The following is a 20863-nucleotide window of genomic DNA, read 5'->3' on the forward strand; positions in this document are numbered from 1 at the left end:
ACACAAACAATTATACGTTTCCATGTCTTTATTGAACACACCATGTAAACATTCATAGTGCAAAGAGGGAAAAGTATCAGTGAACCCTTGGTTTTAATAACTGATTGACCCTCCTTTGGCAGCAATAACCTCAACCAAACGTTTTCTGTCGTTTCGGGTCAGACCTGCACAACGGTCAGGAGGAATTTTGGACCAGTCCTCTTTACAAAACTGTTTCAGTTCAGCAATATTCTTGGGATGTCTGGTGTGATTCGCTCCCTTGAGATCATACCACAGCATCTCAATCGGGTTGTGGTCAGGACTCTGACTGGGCCACTCCAGAAGGCATATTTTCTTCTGTTGAAGCCATTCTGTTGTTGATTTACTTTTGTGTTGTGGGTCGTTGTCCTGTTGCATCACCCAACTTCTGTTGAGCTTCAATTGGCGAACAGATTCTCCTGCAAAATGTCTTGATAAACTTGGGAATAAATGTTTCCGTCGATGATAGCAAGCTGTCCAGGCCCTGAGGCAGCAAAACAGCTTCAAACCATAATGCTCCCTTCACCATACTTTACAGTTGGGATGAGGTTTTGATGTTGGTGTGCTGTGCCTTTTTTTCTCCACACATAGTGTTGTGTTCCTTCCTTCCAAACAACTCAACTTTACTTTAATCTGTCCAAAGAATATTTTGCCAGTAGTGCTGTGGAACATCCAGGTGCTCTTTTGCTAACTTCAAACGTGCAGCAGTGTTTTTTGTGCGAGCAGTGGCTTCTTCCGTGGTGTCCTCACATGAACATCATTCTCGTTTAGTGTTTTACATATCGTAGACTCGTCAACAGAGATGTTAGCATGTTCCAGAGATTTCTGTAAGTTTTTTGCTGACACTATGATTCGTCTTAATCTCATTGAGCATTCTGCGCTGTGCTCTTGCAGTCATCTTTGCAGGACGGCCACTCCTAGGGAGAGTAGCAACAGTGCTGAACTTTCTCCATTTATAGACAATTTGTCTTACCATGGACTGATGAACATCAAGGCTTTTAGAGATACTTTTGTAACCCTTTCCAGATTTATGCAAGTTAACAATTATTAATCTTAGGTCTTCTGAGATCTCTTTTGTTAGAGGCATGGTTCACATCAGGCAATGCTTCTTGTGAATAGCAATTGCCAAGCTGTGTCAACCATAAAATAAAAATACATCTATCATGCTTTGCAAACAAATTATAGTGTTAAAAAACTAATGTAATGTTTTATTGTTACATTTAACTGCCGAAAATTCTGTTCTCAAGGTAATTTCTCAGTAAATAACATCAGAGGTCAACATGTGGAAGAAGTCGGAGTTCAGGGATGATAGACACGTTTCCCACTAGTAATTAACAGATGGAGGGGCATAGAAGTCAATTTTCTTTTTTGTATAATATTTTTTTTAAATGCATTGTATGTGGTAAATACCACCTTCCCACTTGGCTATGAACGCAGGGTTAGTGAACATACACTATATATTTCAGCCACATCCGTTGCTGACAGGTGTATAAAATCAAACACACAGCCATGTAATCTCCATAGACAAGAATGGCCTTCCTGAAGAGCTCACTGTCTTTCAACAATGCACTGTCATAGGATACCACCTTTCCAACAAAACCGTTCGTCACATTTCTGCCCTGCTAGAGCTGCCCCGGTCAACTTTAAGTGCTGTTATTGTGAATTTGATATGTCTAGGAGAAACAATGGCTCAGCCACGAAGTGGTAGGCCATACAAGCTCACAGAATGGGATCACCTAGTGCTGAAGCGCGTAGCGTGTAAAAATTGTCTGTCCTCAGTTGCAACACTCACTACCGGGTTCCAAAATGCCTGGAAGTAATGTCAGCACGAGAACTGTTCGTCAGAAGCTTCATAAAATGGGTTTCCATGGCCGAGCAGCCGCACACTTGCTTAAGGTCACCGTGCATAATGCCATGCGTTGGCTGGAGTGGTGTAAAGCTTGCCGTCATTTGACTCTGGAGCAGTGGAAACACGTTCTCTGGAGTGATGAATCACGCTTCACCATCTGCCATTCCGACAGACGAATCTGGGTTTGGCGGATGCCAGGTGAATGCTACCTTCCCAAATGCATAGTGCCAACTGTAAAGTTTGGTGGAGGGGGCCTCCCGAGTGGGGCAGTGGTCAGAGGCACTGCACTGCTGTTGCTAGCTGTACCACTAGAGATCCTAATTCAAGTCCAGGCTCTGTCGCAGACGGCCGTGACCGGGAGACCCATGGGTCGGCGCACAATTGGCCCAGTGTTGTCCAGCCTAGGGGAGGGTTTGGCCGGCAGGGATGTCCTTGTCCCATCGCACTCTAGCGACTCCTGTGGCGGCTTGGCTGGGTCGTGTTGTCGGAGGACGCTCTCGACCTTTGCCTCTCCCAAGTCCGTACAGGAGTTGCAGCGATGAAACAAGACTGTAACTTGGATAACACGAAATTAGAGAGAAAAAGGGGTACAAGTAAAATAATACATTTTAAAAAACAGTTTGGTGGAGGAGGAATAATGGTCTGGGACTGTTTTCATGATTCCAGCTAGGCCCTTTAGTTCCAGTGAAGGGAAATCTTAACGCTACAGCATACAATGACATTCTAGACGATTCTGTGCTTCCAATTTGGTGGCAACAGTTTGGGGAAGGCCCTTTCCAGTTTCGGCATGACAATGCCCCTTGCACAAAGCAAGGTCCATACAGAAATGGTTTGTCGATATCGGTGTGGAAGAATATGACTGGCCTGAACAGAGCCCCGACCGCAACTTCATCGAACACCTTTGGGATGAATTGGAATGCCGACTGCGAGCCAGGCATCACTGCCCGACCTCACTAATTTTTAATTTATTTTTAATTTCACCTTTATTTAACCAGGTAGGCAAGTTGAGAACAAGTTCTAATTTACAATTGCGACCTGGCCAAGATAAAGCAAAGCAGTTCGACACATACAACGACACAGAGTTACATATGGAGTAAAACAAACATACAGTCAATAATACAGTATAAACAAGTCTATATACGATGTGAGCAAATGAGGTGAGATAAGGGAGGTAAAGGCAAAAAAAGGTCATGGTGGCAAAGTAAATACAATATAGCAAGTAAAACACTGGAATGGTAGATTTGCAATGGAAGAATGTGCAAAGTAGAAATAAAAATAATGGGGTGCAAAGGAGCAAAATAAATAAATAAATTAAATACAGTAGGGAAAGAGGTAGTTGTTTGGGCTAAATTATAGGTGGGCTATGTACAGGTGCAGTAATCTGTGAGCTGCTCAGACAGTTGGTGCTTAAAGCTAGTGAGGGAGATAAGTGTTTCCAGTTTCAGAGATTTTTGTAGTTCATTCCAGTCATTGGCAGCAGAGAACTGGAAGGAGAGGCGGCCAAAGAAATAATTGGTTTTGGGGGTGACTAGAGAGATATACCTGCTGGAGCGTGTGCTACAGGTGGGAGATGCTATGGTGACCAGCGAGCTGAGATAAGGGGGGACTTTACCTAGCAGGGTCTTGTAGATGACATGGAGCCAGTGGGTTTGGTGACGAGTATGAAGCGAGGGCCAGCCAATGCTCGTGGCTGAATGGAAGCAAGTCCCCGCAGCAATGTTCCAACTAGAGGTCGACCAATTATGATTTTTAAACGCCAATACCGATTATTGGAGGACCAAAAAAGCCGATACCGATTAATCGGACGATTTTATTTATTATTTTGTAATAATGACAATTACAACAACAATACTGAATGAACACTTGTTTTAACTTAATATAATACATCAATAAAATCAATTTAGCCTCAAGTAAATAATGAAACATGTTCAATTTGGTTTAAATAATGCAAAAAGTGTTGGAGAAGAAAGTAAAAGTGCAATATGTGCTATGTAAGAAAGCTAACGTTTCAGTTCCTTGCTCAGAACATGAGAACATATGAAAGCTGGTGGTTCCTTTTAACATGAGTCTTCAATATTCCCAGGTATGAAGTTTTAGGTTGTAGTTATTATAGGAATTATAGGACTATTTCCCTCTATACCATTTGTATTTCATTAACCTTTGACTATTGTTGTTTCCGGCGCCGACAGAGATGGCCGCCTCGCTTTGCGTTCCTAGGAAACTATGCAGTTTTTTTTTACGTGTTATTTCTTACATTAGTATCCCAGGTTATCTTAGGTTTCATTACATACCGTCGAGAAGAACTACTGAATATAAGAGCAGCGTCAACTCACCATCAGTACGACCAAGAATATGACTTTCGCAAAGCGGATCCTGTGTTCTGCCTTTCACCCAGGACAACGGAATGGATCCCAGCGGGTGACCCAAAAAAACGACTTCGTAAAAGAGGGAAACGAGGCGGTCTTCTGGTCAGACTCCGGAGACGAGCACATCGTGCACCACTCCCTAGCATTCTTCTCGCCAATGTCCAGTCTCTTGACAACAAGGTTGATGAAATCCGAGCAAGGGTAGCATTCCAGAGGGACATCAGAGACTGTAACGTTTTTTGCTTCATGGAAACATGGCTCACTGGAGAGATGCTATCGGAGTCGGTGCAGCCAGCTGGTTTCTCCACGCATCGCGCCAACAGAAACAAACATCTTTCTGGTAAGAAGAGGGGCGGGGGCGTATGCCTTATGGCTAACGAGATGTGGTGTGATCACAGAAACATACAGGAACTCAAATCCTTCTGTTCACCTGATTTAGAATTCCTCACAATCAAATGTCGACCGCATTATCTACCAAGAGAATTCTCTTCGATTATAATCACAGCCGTATATATTCCCCCCCAAGCAGACACATCGATGGCTCTGAACGAACTTTATTTGACTCTTTGCAAACTGGAATCCATACATCCTGAGGCTGCATCCATTGTAGCTGGGGATATTAACAAGGCTAATTTGAAAACAAGACTCCCTACATTGTATCAGCATATCGATTGCGCAACCAGGGCTGGCAAAACCTTGGATCATTGTTATTCTAACTTCCGCGACGCATATAAGGCCCTGCCCCGCCCTCCTTTCGGAAAAGCTGACCACGACTCCATTTTGTTGATCCCTGCCTACAGACAGAAACTAAAACAAGAAGCTCCCACGCTGAGGTCTATCCAACGCTGGTCCGACCAATCTGATTCCACACTCCAAGACTGCTTCCATCACGTGGACTGGGATATGTTTCGTATTGCGTCAGACAACAACATTGACGAATACGCTGATTCGGTGTGCGAGTTCATTAGAATGTGCGTTGAAGATGACGTTCCCATAGCAACGATTAAAACATCCCAAACCAGAAACCGTGGATTGATGGCAGCATTCGCGTGAAACTGAAAGCGCGAACCACTGCTTTTAATCAGGACAAGGTGACTGGAAACATGACCGAATACAAACAGTGCAGCTATTCCCTCCGCAAGGCAATCAAACAAGCTAAGCGTCAGTATAGAGACAAAGTAGAATCTCAATTCAACGGCTCAGACACAAGAGGTATGTGGCAGGGTCTACAGTCAATCACGGATTACAAAAAGAAAACCAGCCCAGCCACGGACCAGGATGTCTTGCTCCCAGGCAGACTAAATAACTTTTTTGCCCGCTTTGAGGACAATACAGTGCCACTGACACGGCCTGCAACGAAAACATGCGGACTCTCCTTCACTGCAGCCGAGGTGAGTAAAACATTTAAACGTGTTAACCCTCGCAAGGCTGCAGGCCCAGACGGCATCCCCAGCCGCGCCCTCATAGCATGCGCAGACCAGCTGGCTGGTGTGTTTACGGACATATTCAATCAATCACTATCCCAGTCTGCTGTTCCCACATGCTTCAAGAGGGCCACCATTGTTCCTGTTCCCAAGAAAGCTAAGGTAACTGAGCTAAACGACTACCGCCCTGTAGCACTCACTTCCGTCATCATGAAGTGCTTTGAGAGACTAGTCAAGGACCATATCACCTCCACACAACCTGACACCCTAGACCCACTCCAATTTGCTTACCGCCCAAATAGGTCCACAGATGATGCAATCTCAACCACACTGCACACTGCCCTAACCCATCTGGACAAGAGGAATACCTATGTGAGAATGCTGTTCATCGACTACAGCTCGGCATTTAACACCATAGTACCCTCCAAGCTCGTCATCAAGCTTGAGACCCTGGGTCTCGACCCCGCCCTGTGCAACTGGGTACTGGACTTCCTGACGGGCCGCCCCCAGGTGGTGAGGGTAGGCAACAACATCTCCACCCCGCTGATCCTCAACACTGGGGCCCCACAAGGGTGCGTTCTGAGCCCTCTCCTGTACTCCCTGTTCACCCACGACTGCGTGGCCACGCACGCCTGGTACGGCAACTGCTCCGCCCACAACCGTAAGGCTCTCCAGAGGGTAGTGAGGTCTGCACAACGCATCACCGGGGGCAAACTACCTGCCCTCCAGGACACCTACACCACCCGATGTTACAGGAAGGTCATAAAGATCATCAAGGACATCAACCACCCGAGCCACTGCCTGTTCACACCGCTTTCATCCAGAAGGCGAGGTCAGTACAGGTGCATCAAAGCTGGGACCGAGAGACTGAAAAACAGCTTCTATCTCAAGGCCATCAGACTGTTAAACAGCAACCACTAACATTGAGTGGCTGCTGCCAACACACTGACTCAACTCCAGCCACTTTAATAATGGGAATTGATGGGAAATTATGTAAAATATATCACTAGCCACTTTAAACAATGCTACCTAATATAATGTTTACATACCCTACATTATTCGTATACGTATATACTGTACTCTATATAATCTACTGCATCTTTATGTAATACATGTATCACTAGCCACTTTAACTATGCCACTTTGTTTACATACTCATCTGATATGTATATACTGTACTCGATACCATCTACTGTATCTTGCCTATGCTGCTCTGTACCAACACTCATTCATATATCTCTATGTACATATTCTTTATCCCCTGACACTTGTGTGTATAAGACAGTAGTTTTGGAATTGTTAGTTAAATTACTTGTTGGTTATTACTGCATTGTCGGAACTAGAAGCACAAGCATTTCGCTACACTCGCATTAACATCTGCTAACCATGTGTATGTGACAAATAAATTTGATTTGATTTTGATTTGGTTCTTATAGGCACTTTAGTATTGCCAGTGAAACAGTATAGCTTCCGTCCCTCTAGTTAGCGCGCGCTAACTAGCTAGCCATTTCACTTCGGTTACACCAGCCTCATCTCGGGAGTTGATAGGTTTGAAGTCATAAACAGCGCAATGCTTGACGCACAACGAAGAGCTGCTGGCAAAACGCACGAAAGTGCTGTTTGAATGAATGTTTACGCGCCTGCTTCTTCCTACCACCGCTCAGTCAGATACTTAAAATACTTGTATGCTCAATCAGATTATATGCAACGCAGGACACGCTAGTAATATCATCAACCATGTGTAGTTAACTAGTGATTATGATTGTTTTTTACAAGATAAATTTAATGCTAGCTAGCAACTTAGCCTCATTGTGGAGTGCAACGAGAGAGAGGCAGGTCGTTATTGCGTTGGACTAGTTAACTGTAAGGTTGCAAGATTGGATCCGGTCGACCTTCAGTTCCAACATCTAGTGGAAAGCCTTCCCAAAAGAGTGGAGGCTGTTATAGCAGCAAAGGGGGGGGGGGGGGGAACCAATTCCAGATTAATGCCCATGATTTTGGAATGAGATGTTTCTTGAGTAGATGCCCACATACTTTTGGTCATGTAGTGTACTTTGTCTGTCTGCTAGCTACTGTATGCACGGTTTGACATCATAAATTAGGGCAATTCCACAGTAAGAGTGATACTGAGGCTAAGATTCTCCACTTTAAAATGTATACCAAACAAAAAGCTATGACTACAAAGTTAAACAAACCATTCAACTCTATGCACAAGGACAAATTTTAACAATTTCCACTAAACATTTTACAAAACCACATTTACTTGAAGAACAGTGAAGATGCAACGTTTGGTAACAGAATGACTGTTTGTGCCGTCATTCTGTTACCAAACTTTGCATCTGCACCGTTCTTTAACAGTTCTGAAAAACATCCAATTCCACTTGTGATTGTGTATTCTCCTGGGGAAATACCAACGCTGCAACTGGCTCAAACTGAGAGATTTGCTGGATTCAAACTTCATAGAATTGTAGAGCTAATTCTGAGACATGAAGTCATTTAAGAGCCCTCAAATGAATACTGGATGAAATATCCTGAGAGACGTCAGAAAAGGTTGCTTGGGAATGGGATGTAGGCTAGTCGATATGATTTGGTGACAATTGAAGCAAATTTAAATCCTGACAGACTATATTTTGCCCTCTATCTTCTGCTGGAAGTAAAGACTTGGCTCTCCAATAGACACCCCCGCCCCCTCCAAGCATGGTGCACTAGACTTGGAAAGCTTGCCAATTGCCTACCCAGCAGAAACAAAGCAACACAAAAAAATAAATGAGAAGGTCTTAACAGTGAAGTTAACTGCATCCACCCTCAACTGTCAATTCACCCACTGACATATGGAAGGAAAACACAGCACAGGGCATACATTTGCAAACAAAATCAAATACATGCATTTCAGTTAATCCAATACACCAGTTTCCCTCTGTTTAAAAAACTTCAAAACAAGACAATGGGTCACTTTAGTACTTTCAACACCCCATCAATCGTTAAATATAGCAGATAATCATTTTATGAATGTATAGTATGTTGAGATATGTTGAAATAAATTACTCAAACTCATTCAAGTTATACTCCAAGATGATGATGGTCATCCCAATACGATAGGTATTTTGGTCTCAATTCTAGCTCCAGGAATAGCTCATGTACAGATATAATATCGGTTGCAGCAAAGAATTTTCCTGCGCTTATAGATTTCCATAAATTCAATGAAAACTTGCCGTTCTCTTTCTCTCATTAGATCTCACACAAACAATAGCCTACAGTAACCTTTTACACCTGTGACAAAACTGATCAAATTAAGATCCCGAATTTGTATATGGCTATTTCAACTACCCATCCCCCTGTATGACCAGACAGCATTGCATCTATTCAAAACGTTCCTCGTGTCTGGCAAGAACTGCTGTGGCAGACTGACTGCATATGGGACCCTAAGTGACAGATCGGGAACTCCACATGGCCGACTCGTTCAGAACAGAGCACAGTCATAGGGAACAAAAGAGAGGGACCACATCTGAAAACATCTCAGCAACTCAGCTTGAAACTACCTGCATGGTGGTCCACATTTATCTCACTTTAGGAGAATGAACACAAGACAAAGCAAGCCAAATGACCTAGATAACGTAGGGTTGGCTAAGAGCATAGGAGCATGTGCAGTGATGATTGGATGGATTGGCCAACACGCTAAAACGTTGACATTTGTAACGATCATTTCATTATTATTATTATTATTATCATTTCATTTCATCATACCATTCTTATTCTGATATCAATAGTGATAGTGTGAAGGTAAGAGTGTAATAGCTATGAATTGCTATTACACTATTCCAAGTGACAGTCAGAGACCAAGCCCTGCAATACTAGTTAAATAAAGGTTAAATAAAATTTAAATAAAATACAGGAAAAACCTAGTCAGTTGCACAACTGACTGCATTCAACTGAAATGTTCCTTCTGCATTTAACCCAACTCCTCTGAATCAGAGAGGTGCAAGGGGCTGCACCCGAGGAGCAGTTGTTGATGGGGTTTAACTGCCTTGCTCAAGGGCAGAATGGCAGTTTTTTCACCCACCTTGTCAGCTCGGGGACTCGAACCAGCAACCTTTCGGTTACTGGCCCAAAGCTCTTAACTGCTAGGCTACCTGCCGCCCACGTGACTCAACCTCTTATGTAGAGTCATTTACAAGTATAGAGAAAGGATTTATGCTGAACAACGCGTGGAATGTGGAACTAAAAAGAGAGTCAGAAGAATGTCAACGTAATGTAGTCCTTGAGAGAACCCAACAAGAGGGGCCGGAGATCATAGCAACAACAACCTTGTAAACAAAATTATTTGGTTTTCAGCCATTCATTTTTCTCCACAAAACATAATGAAGCAAAGGTGACATAAGTAACATACTGACTGCATTTAACTTGGCTGTAAAGCCGAGACCTTAAAAGCCTCGGCTCTCATCTGGTTCAATAAGCAATTATAATGGCTACAGTTTGCGGCATGACTCATGATTCTGGATTTCTCTCAATGTTTCCAAGTGGAGTCACCGAGACAGACCAGGGCTTGAATCATAGCATCTATTATTTCTGCCTTTTAGACAATAATATATAGAGAGAACATATGGAGCAATCCATGTTATCCAAGGGTGCTACATTTATTTTATATTTTGTTGTAAATAACAAATATGTTCAACTAGCGAATCCACAGAATGTGACATTTTCTGGTCCTGTTTTTCCCGTCTCTGGCGTCTTTTGTAGTACAAGCCTCTTTGGCCCATTTGTGCTGCTCTATTAAGAGGCGAAAACTCGAGCTAATTGTGATTCAGTCTCTCCTCTCTCTGCACCCATACAACCCCCTCCACTTACACACACAGGCCACATCTCAAACAGAGTGGGGCGGGTAAGGAGGGTGGGGGGAGTGTGACAGAAAGGGGGGCTTTAGAACAGAGAAGCAGAGGGGTTGCATGCCGATTGCACAATACAGCCCATATAGGAGATGTCCTGGTTAGAACTGGAGACCTGACAATAGAACATGTTTTCTCCTTATTCCTTTAGCTGGGAACTGGGAAGGACTATATACCCATGATGAGAGGAGGTTCTGCAGTAAACAAGAAGCTCTTCCTTATTACAGTCAATAATACCTCCAGCATACACAAACAACAAACCTACTACTACACACACTGTGGAACAGTGCCATTCGTTATCCCTCTGACCAGTTTGGGGTGTTAAATAGTGTTTTGAATAGAACTGTCAACATTGCTGGCTGACCAGCCCTTCGTTCATTCTCCCATCAGCTTCCTCTTCTGTTTCACTCCAAATCATGAAGCAGCTCAAAAGACAAATGAGCAGTTATGTTCACCTCCTATGAAATATACCGGATGCATTATTAGAGTTTAATCTAATAGAGTATATTATTTAGGCCTTCATACATGTTGTGTACATTTTGTACATCATTGAAGAAATGTATTATATTCCTCCCAAATTTTCAGTGCAAAAACCGCCACTAAAAAACAATCATAAACAGAATTGCTGGTGACTGCATATCTTTTTCCTCCATTGTCATAACTTATTTGTCATCGTGCGTATGATTATCATTTTATTTCAAATCAAACCAGAGGACGAAAGAAGGAAAACAATTGTGACTGTAACAAAAGTCTACAGTTTCGCATGGCCCCCTGTAAGGTCTGAGCAAGCCCACCTTTGTAGCTAATCTCATGCTATTCTACACATTTTGCCTTAAGGCTGAGAGAAAATGTTGCAGTTTTAAAACTATTTTCCTGCAATTCTACACATACTACCATGGGGCAGAGAGAAACATGTACAGTTTTATAGCAAATCTCATGCTATTCTACACATTTTGCAATGGGACAGAGAGGGAAATGTGCAGTTTTCAATCAAATTCAATCAAATGCATTTATAAAGTGAATTTTTCATCAGCAGATGTCAAAGTGCTAATACAGAAACCAACTTCAAACCCCAAACAGCAAGCAATGCAGCTGTAGAAGCACGGTGGCTGGGAAAAACTCCCTAGAAAGGTCGGTACTTAGGTATAAACCTGGAGAGGAACCAGGCTCTGAGGAGTGGCCAGTCCTCTTCTGGCTGTGCCGGTGATCATTAAGGCCAGATTGTTCTTAAAGATGTTCAAACGTTCATAGATGATCAGCAGGGTCAAATAATAATCACATGTTCATATCTAAACATTCTTGCCATGGCTTATGACATGTTCAAATCCTATCTGGGGAAGGCGGGGCGACCTCCAGGACGGGGTAGGGTGGGGGGGTTGTGGGCTCCATGAGCCCCTTGGCCCCCTGCTTTGAGGGTGCTGCGTGATACGCCAGTGAGCAAAAGCTCAATCTGCTCATTAACATGCAAAGACCCCCATCCCAGGGCTTTTGAAATGAGTTCTTCATTTTAGTCACAAATGTGATAACTTTTCCATTATGAAGCACAAAGACTTCATTCTGGGGTGCCTGATGTTGCAAATGATGGAAATAAAAACAACTCCACACAGTGAGACGTCTATAACAAATCAACTTCCCACTCCATTCAGTTTAGAGTGTATCTTTACTGTGTAGTTGAGTGTTCGAAACATGTTTTCTGGCGATGTGAAAAGGACTAATATCTGAAAAGGAATAAAAGGCCATGTGAAAAGGACTTTAGCTAAAGTATAATTACTTTCACGTGAGATGAAAACGGACAGGGCATTCGGAAAGTATTCAGTCCACTTTACTTTTTCCACATTTTGTTATGCTAGAGCCTTATTTTAAAATTGATTCAATTGTTTTTTTCCCTCGTCAATCTACACACAGTACCCAATAATATCAAAGCAAAAACTGTTTTTTAGACATTTTAGCAAATGTATATAAATAAAAAATGGAACTATAACATTTACATAAGTATTCAGACCCTTTACTCAGTACTTTGTTGAAGAACCTTTGGCAGTGATTACAGCCTTGAGTCTTCTTGTATGTGGACACTACAAGCTTGGCACACCTGTATTTGAGGAGTTTCTTCCATTCTTCTCTGTATATCCTCTCAAGCTCTGTCAGGTTGGATGGAGAGCGTCGCTGCACAGCTATTTTCAGGTCTCTCCAGAAATGTTTGATTGGGTTCAAGTCAGGGCTCTGGCTGGGCCACTCAAGGGCATTCAGAGACTTGTCCCAAAGCCACTCCTGCGTTGTCTTGGCGGTGTGCTTAGGATCATTGTCCTGTTGGAAGGTGAACCTTCACCCCAGTCTGAGGTAGAGGTCGACCGATTAATCGGAATGGCCGATTAATTAGGGCCGATTTCAAGTTTTCATAACAATCGGAAATCTGTATTTTTGGGCGCCGATTTGCCAATTTAAAAAAAAAATTTTTTTTATACCTTTATTTAACTAGGCAAGTCAGTTAAGAACACATTCTTATTTTCAATGACGGCCTAGGAACGGTGGGTTAACTGCCTTGTTCAGGGGCAGAACGACAGATGTTCACCTTGTCAGCTCGGGGGATTCAATCTTGCACTGTTGTAATTGTCATTATTACAAATAAAAAAATTATAAATTGTCCGATTAATCGGTATCGGCTTTTTTGGTCCTCCAATAACCGCTATCGGTATCGGCGTTGAAAAATCATAATCGGTCAACCTCTAGTCTGAGGTCCAGAGCTCTGGAACAGGTTTTCATCAAGGATCTCTCTGTACTTTCCCTCAATCCTGACTAGTCTCCCAGTCCCTGCACCTGAAAAACATCCCCACAGCATGATGCTGCCACCACCATGTTTCACCGTAGGGATGGTGCCAGGTTTCCTCCAGACGTGACGCTTGGCATTCAGGTAAAAGAGTTCAATCTTGGTTTCATCAGAACAGAAAATCTTGTTTCTCATGCTCTGAGAGTCTTTAAGTGCCTTTTGGCAAACTCCAAGCATGCTTCGGTCTGGCCTGATTGGTGGAGTGCTGCAGAGATGGTTGTCCTTCTGGAAGGTTCTCCTAATTCCACAGAGGAAATCTGGAGCTCTGTCAGAGTGACCATCGGGTTCGTTGTCACCTCCCTGACCAAGGTACTTCTCCCCCTATTGCTCAGTATGGCTGGGCGGCCTGCTCTAGGTTGAGTCTTGGTGATTCCAAACTTCTTCCATTTAAGAATGATGGAGGCCAGTGTGCTGTAGCCATTTTTTGGTACATTTGTGCCTTGACACAATTCTGTCTCTGAGCTCTCCGGACAATTCCTTTGACCTCATGGCTTGGTTTTTGCTCTGACTTGCACTGTCAACTGTGGGACCTTATATAGACAGGTGTGTGCCTTTCCAAATCATGTCCAATCAGTTGAATTTACCACAGGTGGACTCCAATCAAGTTGTAGAAACATCTCAAGGATGATCAATGGAAACAGGATGCGCCTGAGCTCAATTTCGAGTCTCATAGCAACGAGTTATGTTTCGCTGTGTCATTATGGGGTATTGTGTGTAGATTGGTGAGGATTTTTTATTTTTTTTAATCCATTTTAGAATAAGGCTGTAACGTAACAAAATGTGGAAAAAGGGAAGGAGTCTGAATACTTTCCAAATGCACTGTATACTACTTTCTTTGACCCTTTACTGATCCTAGAAATAAACATGTATCGGCATGCAAATCAAGGCCCGTTGACACAGAGGGTTCATTTCCTTACAGGAGGGGTGTCAAACAATCTGGCCCGCGGGTGGTTTCAATATACTTTTAAATGACTAAATTCATACAGTGTCTGGACTGGATCCAGTTCGCTAATAATCACCAAAATGGAAGCTATGAAACTATTAATAGAGGACTATTTTTTTCTGATTTTGTCAAGACCGAATGCAGCCCCTGTGGCATAATGAGTTTAACACCCCTGCCCTACAGTTTATCCTTCGTAGTCCCTGGGATGGGAACCATTGTACCTATCCACTACGTATGACGAGAACAGTGTATTTCTGGTCAGGAGAAAGCAAACAAAAGAGCAACCTCTCCATGTATGGGTTAGGATATGAGATTCGGACCAAGAAAATCCGAAAGAGACGCCACATAAGGGAAATATTTTGAGTTTACATGAGAGTAAAGGGGTGGAACACACACAAGATTGTACTAATGGCGTGTGCAGAAATTGCACACTGATTCTGTGTTACTGTACTATTCCACAGGTCTTAAAACCAGTTTACTTTGTTAATCTTGTTGATTAATAATGTATTTTGCATACCAGTGCACAAAAAAATCCAATAATTGAACAAATAAAAGCAGTGAAATGATAATAAGCCATCTGGCTTGCTCTAGCGCATACCATAAGTAACAAGGAAGAAATGATATTTCAGATAGTGTTGTGTACAATACACAATTGGTTGACAGTGCTGAGGTTTGATTCCCAAGTTCAATAACCAGAGAAATAAGTATGCTGAAAAAACACAATACAGAGGTCAGGTCACACTTCAATCATTTCAATGTGTGTCCTGAAGCCGAATACTCCCACTTTATCTTCTGATATAATCATATGCTAACATATTCAACACCCAGTAGCTTGGATTGTTAAAATATGAAAATATTAGGATGAATGAAATATATTTGTTAGAAGAGATTAAATATCATCCTAGACTCAAGGATTAAGGCCTCAGAAGGAGATTTGTCCTGAGACAAGTGGATAAACTGCCATTCTGGCCAATACAATACACCGATGAACATACAACTCTGGTGTGAATGTGTGACTGTTAGCATATTGACGCCACATCTCAATCTCTGTACCACAGTAAATATATTATTGGGTAAAAAATGAGTAGGGGACCAGTTAACCACCAATCTGAGGTTAGCATGGGGTTAGTCAGGTTGCATGGGAGGAGGCATTGGTTTCTCTTGGACAAATACAAACAATTGAAGCATGGCGTGGTGACTCACAGCTCTAATGAAGCAGTGTATTGACTCACTAAATTCCCCCTCTGTCTGCGAGGCGTGCATCCCAGCTGCCCCTCTGAATACCAATTACTGTACCGATGGGCTGCTCTGTCACTCAGCCCAAATGCCAGTGAGGAGCCAAAGAGCTGGTGTGTGTGTGTGTGTGTGTGTGTGTGTGTGTGTGTGTGTGTGTGTGTGTGTGTGTGTGTGTGTGTGTGTGTGTGTGTGTGTGTGTGTGTGTGTGTGTGTGTGTGTGTGAAAGAGAGAGAGAGAAAGGGAGAGAGTGGCTGGGGGTCAAAAGCTCAGTGGATGCAGAGAGGAAAGAACAGAATGTGTGAAGCTAGAGGTTTAGATTTTGATAACTGAAAATAACTAAATTACTTTTCAGTTCCATTTTCATATCCTATCAAACCACCTAGTCTCAGAAGATCTTGGATATTTTGGAGTGTTATAATCTATTACTGCTCAGTGCTCTACCTATAGAACTAAATACTGATGAACCAAGAGGCCCAAAATGCTACAGAACATTTTCTAACTTATATTAGGTGTGATGGTGTGCTTACATAATTACATAGATTCAATGGCACAGTGACGAAGAGGAGAAGATGAGAAGTATTTGGTCTCTTCAGCATAATCTCTACATGGAATTGGTAAAGATTCCCTGTAAAGTACTGGAACTGTCAGGGGGCAACTATACTATATATACAAAAGTATGTGGACACCCCTTCAAATTAGTGGATTTGACTATTTCATTCATTAGTGGATTCGTTGCTAACAGGTGTATAAAATCGAGCACACAGTCATGCAATCTCTGTAGAAAAACATGGGCAGTAGAATGTTCTTACAGAAGAGCTCAGTTTCAATGTGGCACCGCCATAGAATGCCACCTTTCCAACAAGTCAGTTCGTCAAATTTCTGCCCTGTTACAGCTGCCCGGGTCAACTGTAAGTGCTGTTATTGTAAAGTGGAAACGTCTAGGAGCAGCAACGGCTCAGCCGCGAATGGTAGGCCACACAAGCTCACAGAACGGGGCCACTGATGCACATAGCGTGTAAAAATCGTCTGTCCTTGGTTGCAACACTCACTACCAAGTTCCAAACTGCCTCTGGAAGCAATGTCAGCACAAGAACTGTTTGTCGGGAGCTTCATGAAATGGGTTTCCATGGCCGAGCAGCCGCACACAAGTCTAAGATCCCCATCCGCAATGTCAAGCGTTGGCTGAAGTGGTGTAAAGCTCGCCGCCATTGGACTCTGGAGCAGTGGAAACACGTTCTCTGGAGTGATGAATCACGCTTCACCATCTGTCTGGCCGACAGCAGAATCTGGGTTTGGCGGATGCCAGGGGAACCTGCCCCAATGCATAGTACCAACTGTAAAGTTTGCTGGAGGAGGAATAATGGTTTGGGGCTGTTTTTCATGGTTCGGGCTAGGGCCCTTTAGTTCCACTGAAGGTAAATCTTAACGCTGCAGTATACAATGACATTCTAGACGATTCTGTGCTTCCAACTTTGTGGCAACAGTTTGGGGAAGGCTTTTTCCTGTTTCAGCATGACAATGCCCCCGTGCACAAAGCGAGGTCCATACAGAAATGGTTTGTTGAGATCGGTGTGGAAGAACTTGACTGGCCTGCACAGAGCCCTGACCTCAACCCCATTGAACACCTTTGGGATGAATTGGAATGCCGACGGCAAGCCAGGCCTAATCGCCCACCATCAGTGCCCAACTTGTGGCTAAATCGAAGCAAGTCCCTGCAGGATGTTCCAAAATCTAGTGGAAAGCCTTCCAGGAAGAGTAGAAGATGTTATAGCAGCAATGGTTGAACCATGATTTTGGAATGAGACGTTCGACGAGCAGGTGTCCACATACTTTTGGTCATGTAGTGTATAACTGTTGTTCAATATTGTAGCTCCTTTAATTCCCACCCTTTGGTTTTGTGGGAGGTCTTTGTATGATTTCTCTTGTCGTCTCTCCAAACAAAAATATAGCTGAATAAAGATAATAATAAGAACTCTTGAGTGGGCCAGGAGCAGGACAGTACAAAGCCTAGTAAACAGCCATTGATTTGAGCAGGGCAGGGCTGTTTACTAGGCTTTACCTCACTTCCCCTGACGGACAGGCCTGACAGCAGCTTCTTCAGCAAACTCCTTTTATTAAAAATGTGATTAATATTTATCCAGCATTAGAGCCTTGCTTAAGACTGAAACTAGACGGATTAGACGATCCCCCAGACAAGGAGTTATGGAAGAAGGGAAAACCAGCTGAAAGTAATTCTTCTTCTTCAAGCCTTAAAGATTTATCTGAATAATGGATGTATTGTGAACCATGGTTCGATTGTACTGTATGTCCACGAGGCTGGAGAAGGAAGGAATTTGAGGAATATCAGTTAATCGTTATTAAAAGCGTTATGCAAATATCACTGACAGAATTACAGTACATAAAGGTAAATGTCTATGCCGTCAATATCTTTGTGGGAGAAGAAATATTTGCATTTTGTTTATCATATGCTCAATGCAAGGTAAGGTTGAAAATAAGATGAATGTCTTCCCCTTAGGTGTTGCAGAACAACGAGTAAAAGGTTTTATCCTTACCCCACTTAAAAAGGGTTATCAAACCTCTGACCCATGCACCGCTGAACCTTGACCTATGTATCAATACAACATGTCATTTAGAAAATGGTCTGAGAGACTGTAGAGTATGCTCATTTACTGAGAGGTTGACCTGAGAGGTTAACCGATATTCTGAGGTATCTGATTGTGAGAGACAGAACATAACTGCCATACCTCTGAAAACACGGACCCTATCCAAATAGAAACGTAAAACCTTGCTGTTATTTTCGTCTGGAACTTTTCTGATGACCAAGGTCATTAATGGTTGGCTGAACGACTCCTCCCCCTACACAGCTCTAGTGCATTAAACCGGAGGCTCCAGCTTCAAGGGGGAGAGGAACACAAAAGCCTCCTGTTATTCCTCTGTGCTGCTGCTTTCACCAGGACCTGTCTTTGCCAAGCCTCTCTGAGTACATGGCTCCACAACGACGGCAACAGGGCCCCGTCTGATGGACAGCCTGACATTCTGCAGCAGCCCACAATGGCAACATGTACTCACCCTACAATATCAACACCTCCCCCCTCAATCTCCCTGTGAATCAAAGCCATTTGTCACATATTTGTTAATAATAGAGCGTGCATGAGTCCTCAGCTAAGAGACATTGGTAGTAGGTTATTTAGCAACCAAAGCTGAGAGAAAAAGCTTTTTTCTAAAGGAAGAGATGCAAAACTGTCTTCGCTTCTACTAACTCTCTCACGCTTGGAGGCCTTACAAAATATACAAGTCACTGTTGCCCTATTCATGCCCTATGGGTGTTTTGAGTGTTTTATACAGCAAGGGAGGAGCTACCAAAAAAGATACAGACAAGAGTAGTCCAGGACCACAGCAGTGGGGTTGGTATCTGCCTGCCTGTGAGAATGATAGAGGAGCATTGTGAATGAAACAGGCCCAGCATGGGCAGCTAAAGAGCTCAGCACTCTGCTCTGCTCTAATGTCTGTCTGTGTCTGTATGTCTGTCTGTCTGTCTGTCTGTCCCACTAGAGAGGAAGCTCGGCTCAGACTCTTTCCCTGCAGTCATGAAAGCAATCAAAAGGGGCTGAGCCACCCGTCTCCCGGGGTTGTTACCTTTCTGTTAATTACAGCACACTGCCTCCACTCCCTCTGACGCCGAGCAGCGCCGCAGTCACCGCAACGGTGCAGTACTGAGGGAGGGAGGGGGCGCTCTCTGAGGGAATGAATGAGAGAAAACCAGGCACAATAGCATTTCAAATCAAATCAAATTGTATTTGTCACATGTGCCAAATACAACAGGTATAGAGACCTTACTGTGAAATGCTTACTTACAAGCCCTTAAGCAACAATGCAGAATAAGAAAATGCTAAATAAAATAAATGTACAATATAGTAACACAATAAAATAACGAGGCTATATACAGGGGGTACTGGCAGCGAGTCAATGTGCAAGGGTACTTGCCCACTATTCAACAGGTTAAATCGTATGAAAACATTTCTGTTCATGTTCTGTATAGCCATTTTAACAGGGGTGAAATTCAAGTTGATAGCATACATACAGGGTCCTATATAGAAGACTGAAATGTGTTAAATCAGTGTGACATCTGCCCAGGTATTGGTACAACCCCTCACCCAACCTCCCAGGCAGCCTCACTCCTCCCCCTCTGGCACTACTTTCAGACAAACACAATGCAGTGCTGTGTGCAGCCCAGCCTTCAGAAACCTGCTCTCTCTTTGGCTGAGAACCTTGGGCTGCTGAAGTAAGGAAGACAAAACCCATAGAACGGTGGGACAGAGGATACATTAAGAGGATTGTTGTTGTCTCACCCTGAACATGCCTCCTCAATCACATGAGGAGAGATGGGATGGGAGGACCAGGAAAGGAAAGAGGAATTGATGCATGGGAAAATGACCAGCATATTTCTTCAAAATGACTTAGAAACCTTATTGCCTCAATGGAGCGACCTGGGGTAACACAACCCCTTGGGACAGTAAAGGACGCGCACTAGGTCTGGCACTGGGATAGGTAGGCTTTAGCAGGAACCATGCTTGAGTTGATATACAGACCTGATCAAATGAAAGGATGTTCAGGGCCTCTTAATGGGGATACTCTGAACTAAATGAACAGGGTTAGTTTGGTCCTCTTATCTGACGTATTTCCCAAAACCAATGAATTAACCTTCAATTTCAAATAAACACTTGTGCATAATTAAGCCTGATAAACAATTCCCCAGCCATTTCACAAAGGAATGTTGTTGAGTTAAAGAGAGTAGGAGCCCTTTATCCAGGCATTATTCTGGAAAGCGGGTGAATCATCTAGTTGAGCTCTCCCTCCCCTCAATCCAGCAGAGAGCTTGAAGTATGTTATTGCCATACGTGTGAGAAGTAGGATAGATGAAACCTTACAATGATAATAATAGTATAATAACAATGAAATAATTTGTGTGTCATTATTGTACACAAAGAGAGTATATTTCTGAGTGTGGCCGGTCTGAACTTATGTCACATACATATGTGAACTGAAATTGAACACAGCATCTAACCACAGGGGAAGATGAAAAGCTGGGAACTCAATGCTGAAAATAAATGAATCTGGGAGCACAGAGAAATGGTCGATTTCATGCCAAGGGGAGCACATTATTCAGTGAAATGTTCAAGTTTAAGCACCTTGTTTACTGAACTAAGCACTGCCAAATACCGCAAAGGTTGTCCACGACCTGTACTGACAATTCTCATATTGCCTCTGTGTGTCTGTGTGTCTGTGTGTGTGTGTGTGTGTGTGTGTGTGTGTTTGTTTT

General features: G+C 43.1%; 1 protein-coding gene across 1 annotated transcript in view; it reads right to left on the reverse strand.

Annotated features, from left to right (window-relative positions):
• The window catches only part of LOC135550601 (neurite extension and migration factor-like), a 39810-nt gene that overhangs the window by 18062 nt on the left and 885 nt on the right, over window positions 1-20863 (reverse strand). The gene's annotated exons all lie outside the window — the stretch shown is intronic.

Source organism: Oncorhynchus masou, chromosome 12 (assembly GCF_036934945.1).
Source record: "Oncorhynchus masou masou isolate Uvic2021 chromosome 12, UVic_Omas_1.1, whole genome shotgun sequence".
NCBI classification, from domain to species: domain Eukaryota; kingdom Metazoa; phylum Chordata; class Actinopteri; order Salmoniformes; family Salmonidae; genus Oncorhynchus; species Oncorhynchus masou.